This window comes from Giraffa tippelskirchi, chromosome 4 (genome assembly GCF_054371585.1).
Source record: "Giraffa tippelskirchi isolate mGirTip1 chromosome 4, T2T-mGirTip1v1.2.pri, whole genome shotgun sequence".
Taxonomy (NCBI): Eukaryota; Metazoa; Chordata; class Mammalia; order Artiodactyla; family Giraffidae; genus Giraffa; species Giraffa tippelskirchi.
The window spans coordinates 138,313,154-138,327,901 of NC_137278.1; the positions used below are offsets into that span (position 1 = coordinate 138,313,154).

At 41.1% G+C, this 14,748-nt stretch overlaps 1 long non-coding RNA gene across 1 annotated transcript in view; it reads right to left on the reverse strand.

Moving 5' to 3' along the window:
• The window catches only part of LOC145544598 (uncharacterized), a 104,742-nt gene extending 92,022 nt beyond the window's left edge, over positions 1-12,720 (reverse strand). The window contains exons 1-4 of the long non-coding RNA XR_014081483.1: positions 12,650-12,720; positions 9,419-9,603; positions 6,257-6,376; positions 3,979-4,104 (exon numbers count right to left, since the gene is read on the reverse strand). This is a non-coding gene — a long non-coding RNA (uncharacterized LOC145544598). The remainder of the gene's footprint in view (positions 1-3,978; positions 4,105-6,256; positions 6,377-9,418; positions 9,604-12,649) is intronic.
• Between the last annotated feature and the right edge of the window lie 2,028 nt (positions 12,721-14,748).

Genomic DNA, 14,748 nt, shown 5'->3' on the forward strand with positions numbered 1-14,748 from the left:
TGCCCCTGGAAGTTTACTGAACCCCCTCCACTTTTCCCAAGTGCTCCATCAAGACTTAAAAAAAAGTCTAAATTTCTCTTGTAATTCAGTTCTGACACAATATGTAAATTATCTCCTACTTTGTTCAGAGAACAAAAGCCTGTAGGAAGGATTCCATTTACTTGTTCTCAACTTTAGCTAAAAGAAAAAAGGAGCATAATGTTTCAAAAGAAATTACAATTTTGCCAGACACTGTTCATTATTTAAGTCATAACCTAGCAGAAGAGAGCAAAACACTCTCATCCTTAAAACTATCAAAACTTTCAGAAACCTTTGAGCTCTCTTGGTGTGAATACACATGTCTTGCCTATCCTGTTCATGACGCTAATTGTCTCCCTGTGTCACACTGTCCGCACTGTTCCCTGAACCCAGAATAGGCAAGGCACAAGCTAAGTGGCTGGAAGGAGATAGGAGGAGCCATAGGAACTGCAGACACATTTATTCTCTCCTTTGATGGAGCAGCCGTAGCAGCAGCCATAGCATAACCTAACAACACAACCCCTCTCCTGGTTGGCACAGTGGCCATAACAGTATTCTCTCCAGGCTAGCGCAGCAGCCATACCACAGTTCTCTCTTCTCATGGCTGACCCCATGGACACAGCCGTGAGGCAGCAGTAACGCCCCTGCTTTCTTGGGTAGAGCTCAAATGTGTGTATAGCACCAAGTAGCTCATGACCACGTGAGTACCTCATGAAGCGCATGTGCAATGCTATACAGGATCTCAGCTGTTACACAGTCTTATTTACAAAAAGTGGGGAGAGAAAGCCTGAACACACCATCTTGGGTTATTTGCTCTCTCCTCACAAAACACTAGCATTTATGGCCATACAGTCAATTCCCTCAGGAATACATTGGTTCTCTGTCTATAAATTAATAACTAGAAGACCCCTACTGCATATAGATACCAAAATATTGCAAAGGACTCTTGTACTATATACCCAATCCTTTCACCCACAAGTTAAAACTGTCTTTCCTCAACATCTCTTTAAAAGCCTCTTCAGGATTTTCAACAGATTTTGTCTACTGGGAAAAACATCCAAGAAAAACTGCACTTAAACCTCATCGAAAGAGGCCTTATCAGTTCGGTTCAGTTCAGTCGCTCAGTCGTGTCTGACTCTTTGCGACCCCGTGAACTGCAGCACACCAAGTCTCCCTGTCCATCATCAACTCCCAGAGCCTACCCAAACTCATGTCCATTGAGTCAGTGATGCCATCCAACCATCTCATCCTCTGTCGTCCCTTTCTCCTCCTGCCCTCATTTTTGCCAGCATCAGGGTCTTTTCCAATGAGTCACTTCCCATGAAGTGGTAAAAGTATTGGACTTTCAGCTTCAACACCAGTCCTTCCAATGAACAACCAGGACTGATCTTCTTTAGGATGGACTGGTTGAATCTCCTTGCAGTTCAAGGGACTCTCAACAGTCTTATCCAACACCACAGTTCAAAACCATCAATTCTTCGGTGCTCAACTTTCTTTACAATCCAACACTCACATCCATATATGACTACTGGAAAAACCATAGACTTGACTAGACAGACCTTTGTTGGCAAAGTAATGTCTTTGCTTTTTAATATACTGTCTTGATTGTCATAACTTTCCTTCCAAGGAGTAAGCGTCTTTTAATTTCATGCAGTCACCATCTGCAGTGATTTTGGAACTCAAAAAAAATAAAGTCAGCCACTGTTTCCACTGTTTCCCCATCTATTTGCCATAAAGTGATGGGACCAGATACCATGATCTTAGTTTTGTGAATGTTGAGTTTTAAGCCAACTTTGTCACTCTCCTCTTTCACTTTCATCAAGAGGCTCTTTAGTTCTTCTTCACTTTCTGCCATAAGGGTGGTGTCAACTGCATATCTGAGGTTATTGGTATTTCTCCCAGCAATCTTGATTCCAACTTGTGCTTCCTCTAGCCCAGTGTTTCTCATGATGTACTCTGCATATAAGTTAAATAAGCAGGGTGACAATATACAGCCTTGGAGTACTCCTTTTCCTAGTTGGAACCAGTCTGTTGTTCCATATCCAGTTCTAACTGTTGCTTCCTGACCTGCATACAGGTTTCTCAAGAGGCAGGTCAGGTGGTCTGGTATTCCCTTCTCTTGCAGAATTTTCCACAGTTTATTGTGATCCACACAGTCAAAGGCTTTGGCATAGTCAATAAAGCAGAAGTAGATGTTTTTCTGGAACTCTTTTTCTTTTTTGATGATCCAGCAGATGTTGGCAATTTGATCTCTGGTTCCTCTGCCTTTTCTAAAACCAGCTTGAACGTATGGAAGTTCATAGTTCATGTATTGCTGAAGCCTGGCTTGGAGAATTTTGAGCATCAATTTACTAGCGTGTGACATGAGTGCAATTGTGTGGTAGTTTGAGCATTCTTTGGCATGGCCTTTTTTCAGGTTTGGAATGAAAATTGACCTTTTCCAGTCCTGTGGCCACTGCTGAGTTTTCCAAATTTGCTGGTATATTGAGTGCAGCACTTTCAAAGCACATCTTTTATAATTTGAAATAGCTCAACTAGAATTCCATAACCTCCACTAGCTTTGTTCATAGTGATGCTTCCTAAGACCCACTTGACTTAGCATTCCAGGATGTCTGGCTCTAGGTGAGTGATCACACCATCATGATTGTCTGGGTCGTGAAGATCTTTTTTGTGCAGTTCTTCTGTGTATTCTTGCTGCCTCCTCTTAATCTCTTCTGCTTCTGTCAGGTCCCTACCATTTCTGTCCTTTATTGAGTCCATCTTTGCATGAAATCTTCCCTTGGTATCTGTAAATTCTTGAAGAGATCTCTAGTCTTTCCCATTCTAGTCTTTTCCTCTATTTCTTTGGACTGATCACTGAGGAAGGCTTTCTTATCTCCTCTTGCTATTCTTTGGAATTCTGCATTCAAATGGATATATCTTTCCTTTTCTCCTTTGCTTTTTACTTCTCTTCTTTTCACAGCTATTTGAAAGGCCTCTTCAGAGCGCCATTTTGCTTTTTTGCATTTCTTTTTCTTGGAGATGGTCTTGATCCCTGTCTCCTGTACAATATCATGAACCTCTGTCCATGTCCTCTGTTCATCAGGAACTCTGTTTATCAGACTAGTCCCTTAAATCTATTTCTCACTTCCACTGTATAGTCAAAAGGGATTTGATTTAGGTCATACCTGAATGGTCTAGTGGTTTTCCCTACTTTCTTCAGTTTAAGTCTGAATTTGGCAATAAGGAGTTCATGATCCGAGCCACAGTCAACTCCCAGTCTTGTTTTTGCTGACTGTATAAAGCTTCTCCATCTTTGGCTGCAAAGAATATAATCAGTCTGATTTCAGTGTTGACCATCTGGTGATGTCCATGTGTGGAGTCTTCTCTTGTGTTGTTGGAAGAGGGTGTTTGCTATGACCAGTGTGTTCTCTTGGCAAAACTCTATCAGCTTTTGCCCTGCTTCATTCTATATTACACAGCCAAATTTGTCTGTTACTTCAGGTGTTTCTTGACTTCCTATTGTTGCATTTCAGTACTCTATAATGAAAAGGACATTTTTTGGGGTGTTAGTTCTAAAAGGTCTTGTAGGTCTTGATAGAACTGTTCAGCTTCAGCTTCTTCAGCATTACTGGTCAGGGCATAGACTTGAATTACCATGATATTGAATGGTTTGCCTTTGAAACAAACAGAGATCATTCTGTCAGGTACTGTTAAAAAAAAAAGTGGTGAAACTCTTAGAAGTTAATCTTCAGGTTCATATTTCATAACCAAAAAAGAAATCAGTAAAAGTGAGAGTGTTAGTCATTCAGTCAGTTCCTACACTTTGTGGCCCCATGGACTAAAAGCCTGGCTGGGTCCTCTGTACATGGAATTCTCCAGGCAAGAATACTGGAGTGGGTAGCCATTCCCTTCTCCAGGGATCTTCCTGATCCAAGGATCGAACCCGGGTCTCTCCCACATTGCAAGCAGTTTCTTTACCATCTGAGCCATCAGGGAAGAATTTCACACAGTTGGAAAGCTATTCAAATTAAGAGACTTCAAAAGGAGGGTTCTCCAAGATCATCCAGAAGCAACCAATCTTCAAAAGCAGACTGCTGACCCAACCTTCAGAGCAAGAAAGTGATAATAGAGAATGGACAATTTCACTGATGAGTATTGGACACAGACATCCATCTAATTCCCTTTTTTTCTACTGTTTCCCCCTCCCAGATAAAAAGAGCCAATCATCACAACCTATTGATAAGATTTTAGGTAATTATAAATTAAATTCAACAATGTTTGTGGGGCAGTGGGTCAAATGCTTAGCACCAAAGAGAGACTAATAGAGATCCAAATACATGACCCAGCTATTATAAGTCCTTGTTTTTAGCTCTGTTTTGTAAACAGCTCCTCTCCCCACAAGATCTCCACATGTGCCTAGTGGGTATTACTTCTACTGTGGCCAGGGTGCTTGGTCCTGTTCACCTGCAACTAACACTCCAGCAGTTTGGGAATAGTGTTCCTCTTATTTATCCCCTAATTTTTTACTTAAGTAAAATAAATATATCTGATTTTATTACATTTTAGGAAACAGTGACTTTTGTAATCTTTTAATATTGAAATACACTAAAACCATTACATTAGTGGGTAGCCTATCCCTTCTCCAGGGAATCTTCCAGACTCAGGCATTGAACCAGGGTCTTCTGCACTGCAGGCAGATTCTTTACCAACTGAGCTATGAGAGAAGCCCTTTAATTTATTACTAGAGCAATATATATATATATATATATATATATATATATATATATATATATATTGTTTAATATATATATATTGTTTAAAGGCACAAGCAAAAGTTGGTGTTGGTACTAGGAAAAAAGAGAGATTCAGTTCAGTTCAGTTCAGTTGCTCAGTCATGTCCAACTCTTTGCGAACCCATGATATAAAAGAACAAATGAAAGTGCTCCAGGAGGCTGTCCAATTTCAACATGAAAATCTCATGGTTGGATTTTATTGAGGATAGGGGTCAAAGCTGTGGTTTTTCCAGTAGTCATGTATGGATGTGAGAGTTGGACTATAAAGAAAGCTGAGTGCAGAAGAATTGATGCTTTTGAACTGTGGTGTTGGAGAAGACTCTTAAGAGTCCCTTGGACTGCAAGGAGATCAAACCAGTCAATCCTAAAAGAAATCAACCCTGAATATTCATTGGAAGGACTGATGCTGAAGCTGAAGCTCCAATACTTTGGCCACCTGATACAAAGAACTGACTCTTTGGAAAAGGCCCTGATGCTGGGAAAGATTGAAGGCAAGAGGAGAAGGGGAGGACAGAGGATGAAATGGTTGGATGGCATCACTGACTTGATAGACATGAGTTTGAGCAAGCTCTGGGAGTTGGTGATGGACAGGGAAGCCTGGTGTGCTACAGTCCACGGGGTCAAAAAGAGTCAGACACGACTGAGTGACTGAACTGAACTGAGGGGTATAGGAGCATGGGCATCACTTCCACTTCTGTGTCTTCAGACCTCCTGCACCCCACAGGTCACAGGGGGTTGGGACTGCTCTTTTCATCTGGAGTCCTAGAGCCTCTCCTCTCCTGCACATTAGTGTCACTGTCTGGGGACCAGCTACCTGAAAGATGCTTTGCTAAATCCCCAAGTTAAATTGCTTTGCTGGGACAGTTGTAAACACACTTAACAGGTAGCAGTCATCCTCTGCAGAGAGTAGCAAAATGTCCTCAGTGCACTGCAAACCTGACCCCCATGGCCACTTCTCCAGGGCCTGAGGGGCCTCCTGGGTTCTGAAAACTCCCACCATGGGATCACCTCCTCTACTTCTCTCTCCTTCTCCCAAGTGATTCCAGCACCTGTGTTTACGTGGAAGATTCTAGCATGGAAACCTCAAACTGAGTCTCAGAGGGAGTTGAGTTGGCAGTGTCCAGAAGCTTAAATCAAGCCAAGGAACAGGATCCTCTTCATTGCTCCTCCTCTCCCAAATCAGTTTATTTAGTGCTAGTTAATTAGTTTCTGAATTGTACAGATTCAGAATTAAAATTAGATCTATGATTTATGTTCAATGTTGAAGGTTTTTACATAAATCAGTTTATCTACTATGTCTCATTTTTAAAATATTTTAGGTAAAATAAAACCCATAAACAGAAAAGCATCCCGTAGATCTTGCTGAATTATTATAGACAGTCACCCTAATGGTCACCAGCAAGGTCACTACTTCTCTTATGTAACTTTCACTGAGTCTTAAATGCAAAAATTTTAGTACTTACATCAATATCTTTCTAAGAATTTTATTCTCTGAAGTTTTTTTCTTCCTTCTGGAAGAGGATCCTGGGAAGTGTATTATCCAAGGTCTTGCTTGATGACTTGAAGGTCAGCGCAATTTATACCTGCAAGTTACTTTTGCTGAGTATCAAATTCATGGCTCACACTGCTTTCTGTCAATAATGTACTCACTTGCTTTTTTTCCTAGGTGACCAAACAATTTTACTTTCTTGAAAGCCTAGTAATTTCAGTAGTATATGTTCTGTCATTGGAGATTCGAAGTTCAATATTCACTGTGTTCTTTTAATATGCAGTTTTGAAGCATTTTTTTTTTTTAATTTCCAGAAATAATTGCAAGGCCTATTGGACAGCTTCCCAATTCCCTGCATCTGAAAGATTATTCTTATTTATTTCCTTACTGAGTTCCTTGCTGAGAGACATTTAGTCTATTTCCCAACATTTCTTGTTTTAGGCAAAGGTGCAATTATGTGAGATCTTAGATCTCAAGGGCCGGTTAATCTACAGGAAACAGATCAGTAAGCCCATGGGAGTGTGTAGATTCACTGTTAGTAAGAGGTTTAGAGTCAGGAGGCGGCTCAGTGAAACAAATTTGGTAATATACTGATAACTGCTGAAGATGGGTAATAGGTAGTATGGTCTCATTATGCAGTTCTTTCTACTTTGTGTATGTTTGAAATTTCTCATAAATAAAGAGATTTTTTAATGATGTGCTCTGTATGACTAAAACATTACAGGAAAAAAGCTGGTCTACACTCAAGAAAATGACAATTTAGTAGAAAGGGTGAAATATATTTTAAAAAAATAACTCCTGTACAAAATAGAGACTCCTAGAAAAAAGAACTTTGAAAACAGAAAGACAGCAGGATAAAATCTTCCTTGTGTACATGACATTTAAATTCAATCTTGGCAAGAGGATGACATTGATGCTAGCCTGGAATGGAGATTTATGTGGAAAGACAGAAGGTGGAAAGTTTGGGAACACAGGTGAGGGCTGCAGAGTGAGTTTTAACTGTATATTGTGATGCTTAAAAATAACAAGAATAAGGTCAGTTCAGCAACTCTACATGTATTTCCTAAAAATGCATGATGTCCAGGTATGGTCTTACTGAGGAAGTAACTGTGAAAACAACAGCAACACCTTCTGTAGTTTTCATTCCCCTGAAGGGATTCAATCAGATAATAAACAAATAAGTCAATAAGTATTACTGCAATTTAGGAGGAAAATAAATCAGGGAAGGAGATCAGGGTGAAGGGGAGGCTTTTCACATGAAACAGGCTTTATTTCTTGAGAAGGTGACACTTTTACAAAGAAATGAGAATATGAGCCAGATATATCTAGGAAAGAGAATTCCAGGCAGAGGAACAGCATGTGCAAAGCCTGAGAGTGGGGACATGCCTGGAATGTCTGAGCAGAAACAAAGGGGTCATGTGCTATGCAGGAGTGAAGTGAGAGGGAGAAGAATGATAGGAGAAGAGTCTGATGAAGTGGGGCTCAACAGTGTAGGGCCTCAGTGGACACTGTGTGAGATGCCATCCTTTGGAGGGTCCTCAGGAGAAAAGTGACATGATCTGATTGAGGTTATAGAGGAGTCACTGAGGTGGCTGTGCTGAGAATCGCCTTTCTAGGGTGAGGAGGGGAAATGAGAGCTGGTGAAGGGGGTTACTTAGAAGAATATTGCAATAATTCAAGCACGAAATAAGGAGGCTTGAGACTAGACTAGAGGGTGGTGATAAGAATTATGATGCTGGGCATATTTTGATAAAAGAACTGATGGGGTTTGCCAACAGTTTGGATGTGGCATGTGAAACAACTGGTCAACCAGCATGATTCCAAGGTCACTGTCCTGTCAGAAAGGATGGAGTTGCTATTAGCAGAGAGAGAAAAAAAATGCAGATGGAGCATATTTGAGTAGATTTGAGAAGACCAGATTTTCAGCTTTGGAAATGTTAAGACTGGGCTTCCTAGTGGACAGCTTTGTGATAATGTCAAATAAGAATTTGGTGATCTTGGTAAAGATTTGAGCTGGAGAAAGAAGTATAAGAGTTGAAATTGGGCCATACTAGATCAGAAAGATGGAAAACTATCAGCATAGAGGTTGCCTGAATCAGATAGAGGGAAAAATAGGATAGATTCAGTGACCCACTTCAAATTACCTTTCAAACCTTTGTTTCAAAGGGTGGAGGACACTGGGATTAAATTTGAATCCTTGGCATGCTTCCTAGGTGCACCCTCTACAGAAGCCTCATGCTTCAAAGAAAACTAGAAATGACCTTCTTGAAGAAGCAGTGTCTGGGTTCTATGGACAATGGATTCTGGTTCTCTACTAGACACACAATTAACATACCCTAACATGACCTTTTTGCCTTGACCCCTGAAACCCTCACAACACATTGGTGTCCAGTGCACTTTAATAAGCCCTTCTCTTTGAAATATCTTGAGTGATTTCAAATAGTCTCATCAGTCATAAATGAGCAGCACTAATGGATAAATGGTACTGAGAAAACTCACGAACTATCATGTAAATTATAGCTAGATCTCAGTGTAATAGGTCATCACAACATTAATTATAATATCACTTTCTTTTCTCCATTCTAGTTAATCCTTTTATTTTAAGGACTTCCTTCAGTCTATGTATCTAAAAATGAGACATGGAACCTCATTACCGTCTCATCTTTCGACTCTCTCACCCTATCCAACCACTCAGATTTTTTTCTCGTCTAACCCCTCCACATTGCTCTGTCCTTGACACCTCTTCTCAATAGTTTTATTGTACTTCACATTAACTCTGAAAACAGTGCTCTTGCTGGGCCTCCCTCTGACTCACTCTCCCATTTCCACCTCCAAATGTGCCCCACTGGGTCTCATCTGGCTAGTCTCCTACTTAGATTTTTCAGAACTTGCTGTTGCCTGAAATACACGTGTATATTTCAGACACTGAGATGGAAAGACCCCAGTCTGGTCCGTGCGCTCCTCCCAAGTTTAGTTCAGCCACTCAGTCATGTCCTACTCTTTGCAACCCCATGGAAGGCAGCACACCAGGCCTTCCTGTCCATCACCAACTCCCAGAGTTTACTCAAACTCATGTCCATAGAGTCAGTGATGCCATCCAACCATTTCATCCTCTGTCGTCCCCTTCTCTGCCCACCTTCAATCTTTCCCAGCTTCAGGGTCTTTTCCAATGAGTCAGTTCTTTGCATCAGATGGCCAAAGTATTGGAGTTTCAGCTTCAGCATCAGTCCTTCCAATGAATATTCAGGGTTGATTTCCTTTAGGACTGACTGGTTTGATCTCCTTGCAGTCCAAGGGACTCTCAAGAGTCTTCTCCAACACCTAAAGGAAAGAGGAAATAGAGTGCACATCCCCTACATCACACAATACACCCAACCAGGTTTGAGGCCAACTTTGCAATTCAAAAAAGTTGATATTCCTGTAGCAAAATGTTTAGAAATTCATGTCAAGGGAGAGTATAAAAAGTGTAAATGGATTCTCTTCAATCGTGGTCAGATGTGCTGCTGTTTCAGTTTTGGAGCCAATTTGAAGAAGAAAGCCTTTCACTGGCAAGAGCTTTATGGATTTAGTATTGCAAGGAATGTCTGTCGACTAGTGTCTGAAGAAAGTGATGTGCTATTCTCAGCATCACCCTATCAGACTTCAAGTGAGCCAAGAGCTAGTAGGAACAAACAGCCTTGACCTCCTTCCTCACAGGGCTTCAAGGCTGAAAGGGGAAGTGGCCACTATGCACATAGCACACAAATCCATGAATAGTTACAAGTATTCTCTTTCTCATTGTTTTGAAAGACAGAAGAGCAGGGAGCTGTGGGGAATTTAAGTCACATACCTTGACTCAAGAATGGAGGAAAGGGCTCCTTGGTAGAGCAACATTTAAGGCAGATACTTTATTATCCCATAACTTTATGCTGTATTATCCCATAACTGTTCTATAAGAGTCCCTCAGTGTTTTTGTTTATTGTCAAACAGCTCAGGATGGTGTAATGAAGGCAGGAGTCCAGGCCACATTTACCTTGCACTTGGCTCTATTCCAAAAGGCAATATTTCCTGTCTACGTGTGTTGGAGTGATACCCCGTGACAGAGTATTTTTAAAACTGGTCTATGCATGCGGCAATTTTAGAACCTGCAATTTTTTGGACATTCCTCCCATTGAGCAGTGGGGTCTAGCCCCCTCCGTGTGACCAGAGCTGACATGGTGCTTACTTGTCACTGACAGATGTCCTGGAAATAACACTGTGTAGTGCCCAAGGTTATGGTAGAAAAGGCCATGAGTCTCTGCCTGGACACTTGGGTTGCTCCCTTGCAGCATCCTCAGGTGCTGTGGAAGAGAGAGCTGCATGCTCTGGGCCTGCCCTGCTTCAAGGAAGCCTGACCACATGGGGAGGTCTTATGGAGCCAAACCCAGCTTCAACTGCAGATTTGGGAGTGAAGTCACCCAGAGGATTCCAGTCCCTGGATGTCGAGTCAGCCCCAGTCCATGAGTCTTCTCTGCTGAGGCCCCGCCATCATAGAACAGACATGCTCTGTCTGAGTTCCTCATCCTGTGACCACGATCCAAATAAAGTGGATGTCTAATGCTACTGTTATGGGGTGTTCATTTTTTAAAATAAATTTTATAGTAAGAACAACAAGAATGACACACTTGTACAAAATTCAAAAGGAAGAACAGAAAGCACATTAACATCTGAATTTTCTTCACTCTCTGTTGTGTAGTCTTCCAGGTTCTGTTCCTGGAAGGAACCATTTCTGAGTTTCTGTGTTCCTTCCAGATTTATTCCTGAACTTTCATATGGCACTGATACTGTTACAAGCATTTTTCTAAAGGCTTTACTTATATTTACTCATTCTTTCTTATTTACCATGGACACTCAGGTGACAGCAGGAAGAGGAGTCCTGTTCTTCATTCTGACTATTCTTCATAAATGGGATTGTGAATTGTTCTTTGTTATAAGCTTTTGAAAGCTGTTCCTTCAATCTTATGGCTATATTTTTCTTATTATATCCCCTAATTCTTTTCTCCCCCAATTTCTATGTCTACACATATACACTTTTTCTATCAAGCTGGGAATCATAGCAATTCTTTACCAACAGCAATGTAATATTGTTCTATGATTTTTTCCACCCTCACTCCATCACTGCCTTCATCCTTGGAGAAAATATTATATTTTTATGCCTTATCAATAATTCACTTGATATATTAGTTCTAGATATTTAGAGTGAATGAGAAGTGATAGAAATAGATACCATAGCATTCCATACCTTGAAGGGTACCTACATTACTTTAAATATGGCAACTCTCTCATCTTTCTCCTAAAATTTCACTATTCATGTTTTGGGGGCCTAATTACTTACCTTTCAATAGCTAGCTTTATAACATTATCATAAAAATGGGAGTAATTAGGTGTTAAATTATGAACCAGAACATGCATTTAATCCCAGAGTTTGGAGTTATCTAAACTCTTCACTTAGAAAAGTGTTGTTTATATGTTTTCACCCAACCCACTGGTGATTCTCTTTTCATAATTGCTTACTGAATAGCCAGTCTTTTACATACACAATGACAGGGAAAATGTTCAGTGAATTCACAGAGGTTGAGAAATAATTAAGTATATACATTTAGTTGAATACAGAGAAAAAGGAAGCAACCTACACAGAGAATAGTGTTAGTCACTCAATCGTGTCCAACTCTTTGTGACCCCATGGACTCTAGCCCACCAAGCTCCTCTGTCCATGGACTTCTCCAGGCAGGAATACTGGAGTGGGTTGCCGTTCCCTTCTCCAAGGATAGAACCTAATTCTCCTGCATTAACAGGCAGATTCTTAGCAATCTGAGCCACCAGGGAAGCCCACTTTAGGTCATGATGGTTTAGTCACTAAGTCGTGTCTGACTCTTGTGACCCCATGGACAGTAGCCTGCCAGGCTCTTCTGTCCGTGGGATTCTTCAGGCAAGAATATTGGAATGGGTTGCCATTTACTTCTCCACACAGAGAATGAGAGAAAGATTTACATAATTTGATAAGTATATGGTTAGAGAGAGAAAGATGACTTTTTAAAATTGAATTTCTACTGATATTCCTTTCTATTTCATGTGGAACAAACAGTTTGGTCTAGAATATCTGGTGACTCAGGAATAGTAGGAATAGGTGGAGATGGGATCTTGATCAAGAGTGAAACCTCTTTATTGTTCAATATGTTAGTTCTGCCCTTCTTCACTCAGAAATTTTCACTATAAACTATATTTGGAGGCAGGCTGTTTTTCTCCTACAATTTGTTTTCATTAAAAGAGAGTAATGAATGGGGCCAGGGTTCAATTTTTGAACCAAAATGTGTTCTGAAATGCTGTATTCATCCATGGAAACACACACCTGTCTAGACAGCAGCAGTTGGACCCATAGTGTGCAGAGTCCTGTTTACTCTGGAAGTTCTATGATGATTCATTGCCATGGCAATGTGATGATGCACATCTTTCCTTCTGTTCCAACTAATGCTGTGAACTGAGAGCTTCAAACTTGGTAACAGGTGAGAAGCTTACAGCTTCACACCTCGAGTATTTGAAAATGGGAAGTCGGAATTGTTATTCTGGAGATGTGTTTATATGGATCTTCTGAATGCTGTTCCTTAAAATGGGCTGGTTTACTTTTGCTGAAAATGTTTTCCTCATTTCTTTTCATTCCCACTACTCTAATTTGTCTACAGAGTTATAAATGTATTTTACAGTTTTCTGTATCACTTGTTAATCTTTTTTATTCTTCTATCAAGCTGACTCACAGATGTTTTTTAAATATAGAAAATGTATTGTTTTTAATGCTAATTTTCACATACTATTACAGAGAGCAGACACAGGGAACACACCCACACTGCTTTCAGGGGATCTGTAGACTTTTCATGCCACCCCACCAATAGACATTACAGGAAAGGGGAATTACAGCTCAACTCTTCTGAATGTAGATAGCAAATCCTGAAACCAAATATTGGCAGTTTAAATCCAGAGACTTCTTTTTTTTCATTTTGGCCACACTGCCAGGCTTCTGGGACCTTAGTTACCTGACAAGGGATTGAACCCAGGCCCTCAGCTCTGAGAGCACAGAATCTTAACCACCAGATCTCCAGGGTAAAAAGAAGAGACAGGATTATGTCCTCTCCCATTACAGAGTCTAGAGAAGAATGAGACGTAGTGACTGCTGCTGCCTATTCTCAGTCAGGCTTTGCTACTAGCTCTCAAAAAGTTGTCCAGTTCAATAGTGAATAAGACACATAGCATCACAAATTCAATTTATTAAGCCACCAAAGCACCAGCCCAGATGGTTGTGTTCCCAGTTAACTCATAATAAATGCTCAACCAGTGTTGGTCAGTAGAAGGGAAGCAAATTCTCAGCAGGATGGTCATGTGACCTGGTTTACAAGGTTGGATTTACAAGGTTGTGAGCTCTAAGTCAGCCTGGGAGTCAAGCACACCATTGGTCACTCGGTGGTCAATTGGTCATCAGGAAGACTGATGTCGCTGAGACAGCTGACAGTGTGAGGATGGCACAGGAAGTTGGCCACAACTGGACTTACCCTGGTCCTTCAGATGGGCTTTGCAGGAAACTATTGCATTTTGGGTCAGGAATCAAAACATAGAGGCAAAGGCTAGGTTAGGATTTGGACTCTTCTCTTGGCTCAGACACCTCCTCCAGGGCATCAGCATGTTTCTTCTGAATGAGATTTGAACCCAAGCTATCAGGCATGGTCACTGTGCTTTGTTTTATTTGCTTGTTTCTATAGTGTCTCAGCCTCAGAGGCTTGTAAGAAACAGTATCTGTTCCCTAGGAAGATGTGCTCAGGGCATCCTCCACAAGTGTGGCACCTCACCACACATGATGATTTACTGGGGATGCTACTGACTTGGGGGTTTGGGAGACAAGACTGGGTCTTGTGGAGGGACACGTTGAACCCCTCCAGTGATATTCTTTACAAAGAACACAGTGTGAACTGTCCTTCTTGGTGTCAAGCGCATGGTGGCCCTCCAGGCTCCCCCAGCCTCTCCTCCAAATGTAAGAGCTACTGGAAGACACAACCTAGCAGCCTCAGAGGCTTGTAAGAAATGGTATCTGTTCCCTAGGAAGATGTACTCATGGCATCCTCCACTGGCCTGCATGTATTATTACCATACTCTTTTCTCTACCTTTGTGGTCTCATGCAATAGCAGCCACCTCACTGTTTTTGCTGAAATGTCAACAAGTAAGTTGGTGATGTGATGGAGAAACATGAGTACTTGTCTGTCTTATCTTTTCATCCTTATCCCTTCACATTAACCTTTCCTTTTCCAGTTTATCTTCAGCCCAAATGGCTTCTCTTACTCCTTCTCTTGGAGAGATTTTATATACAGTTAGAGGGAAGAGAACAATCAAATTGTGGGTGTCCAGAGCCACCCCGGGCAGGAGAACACCAATGTGGGAAGCCTCAAGGAAGAACCATGCTTTGT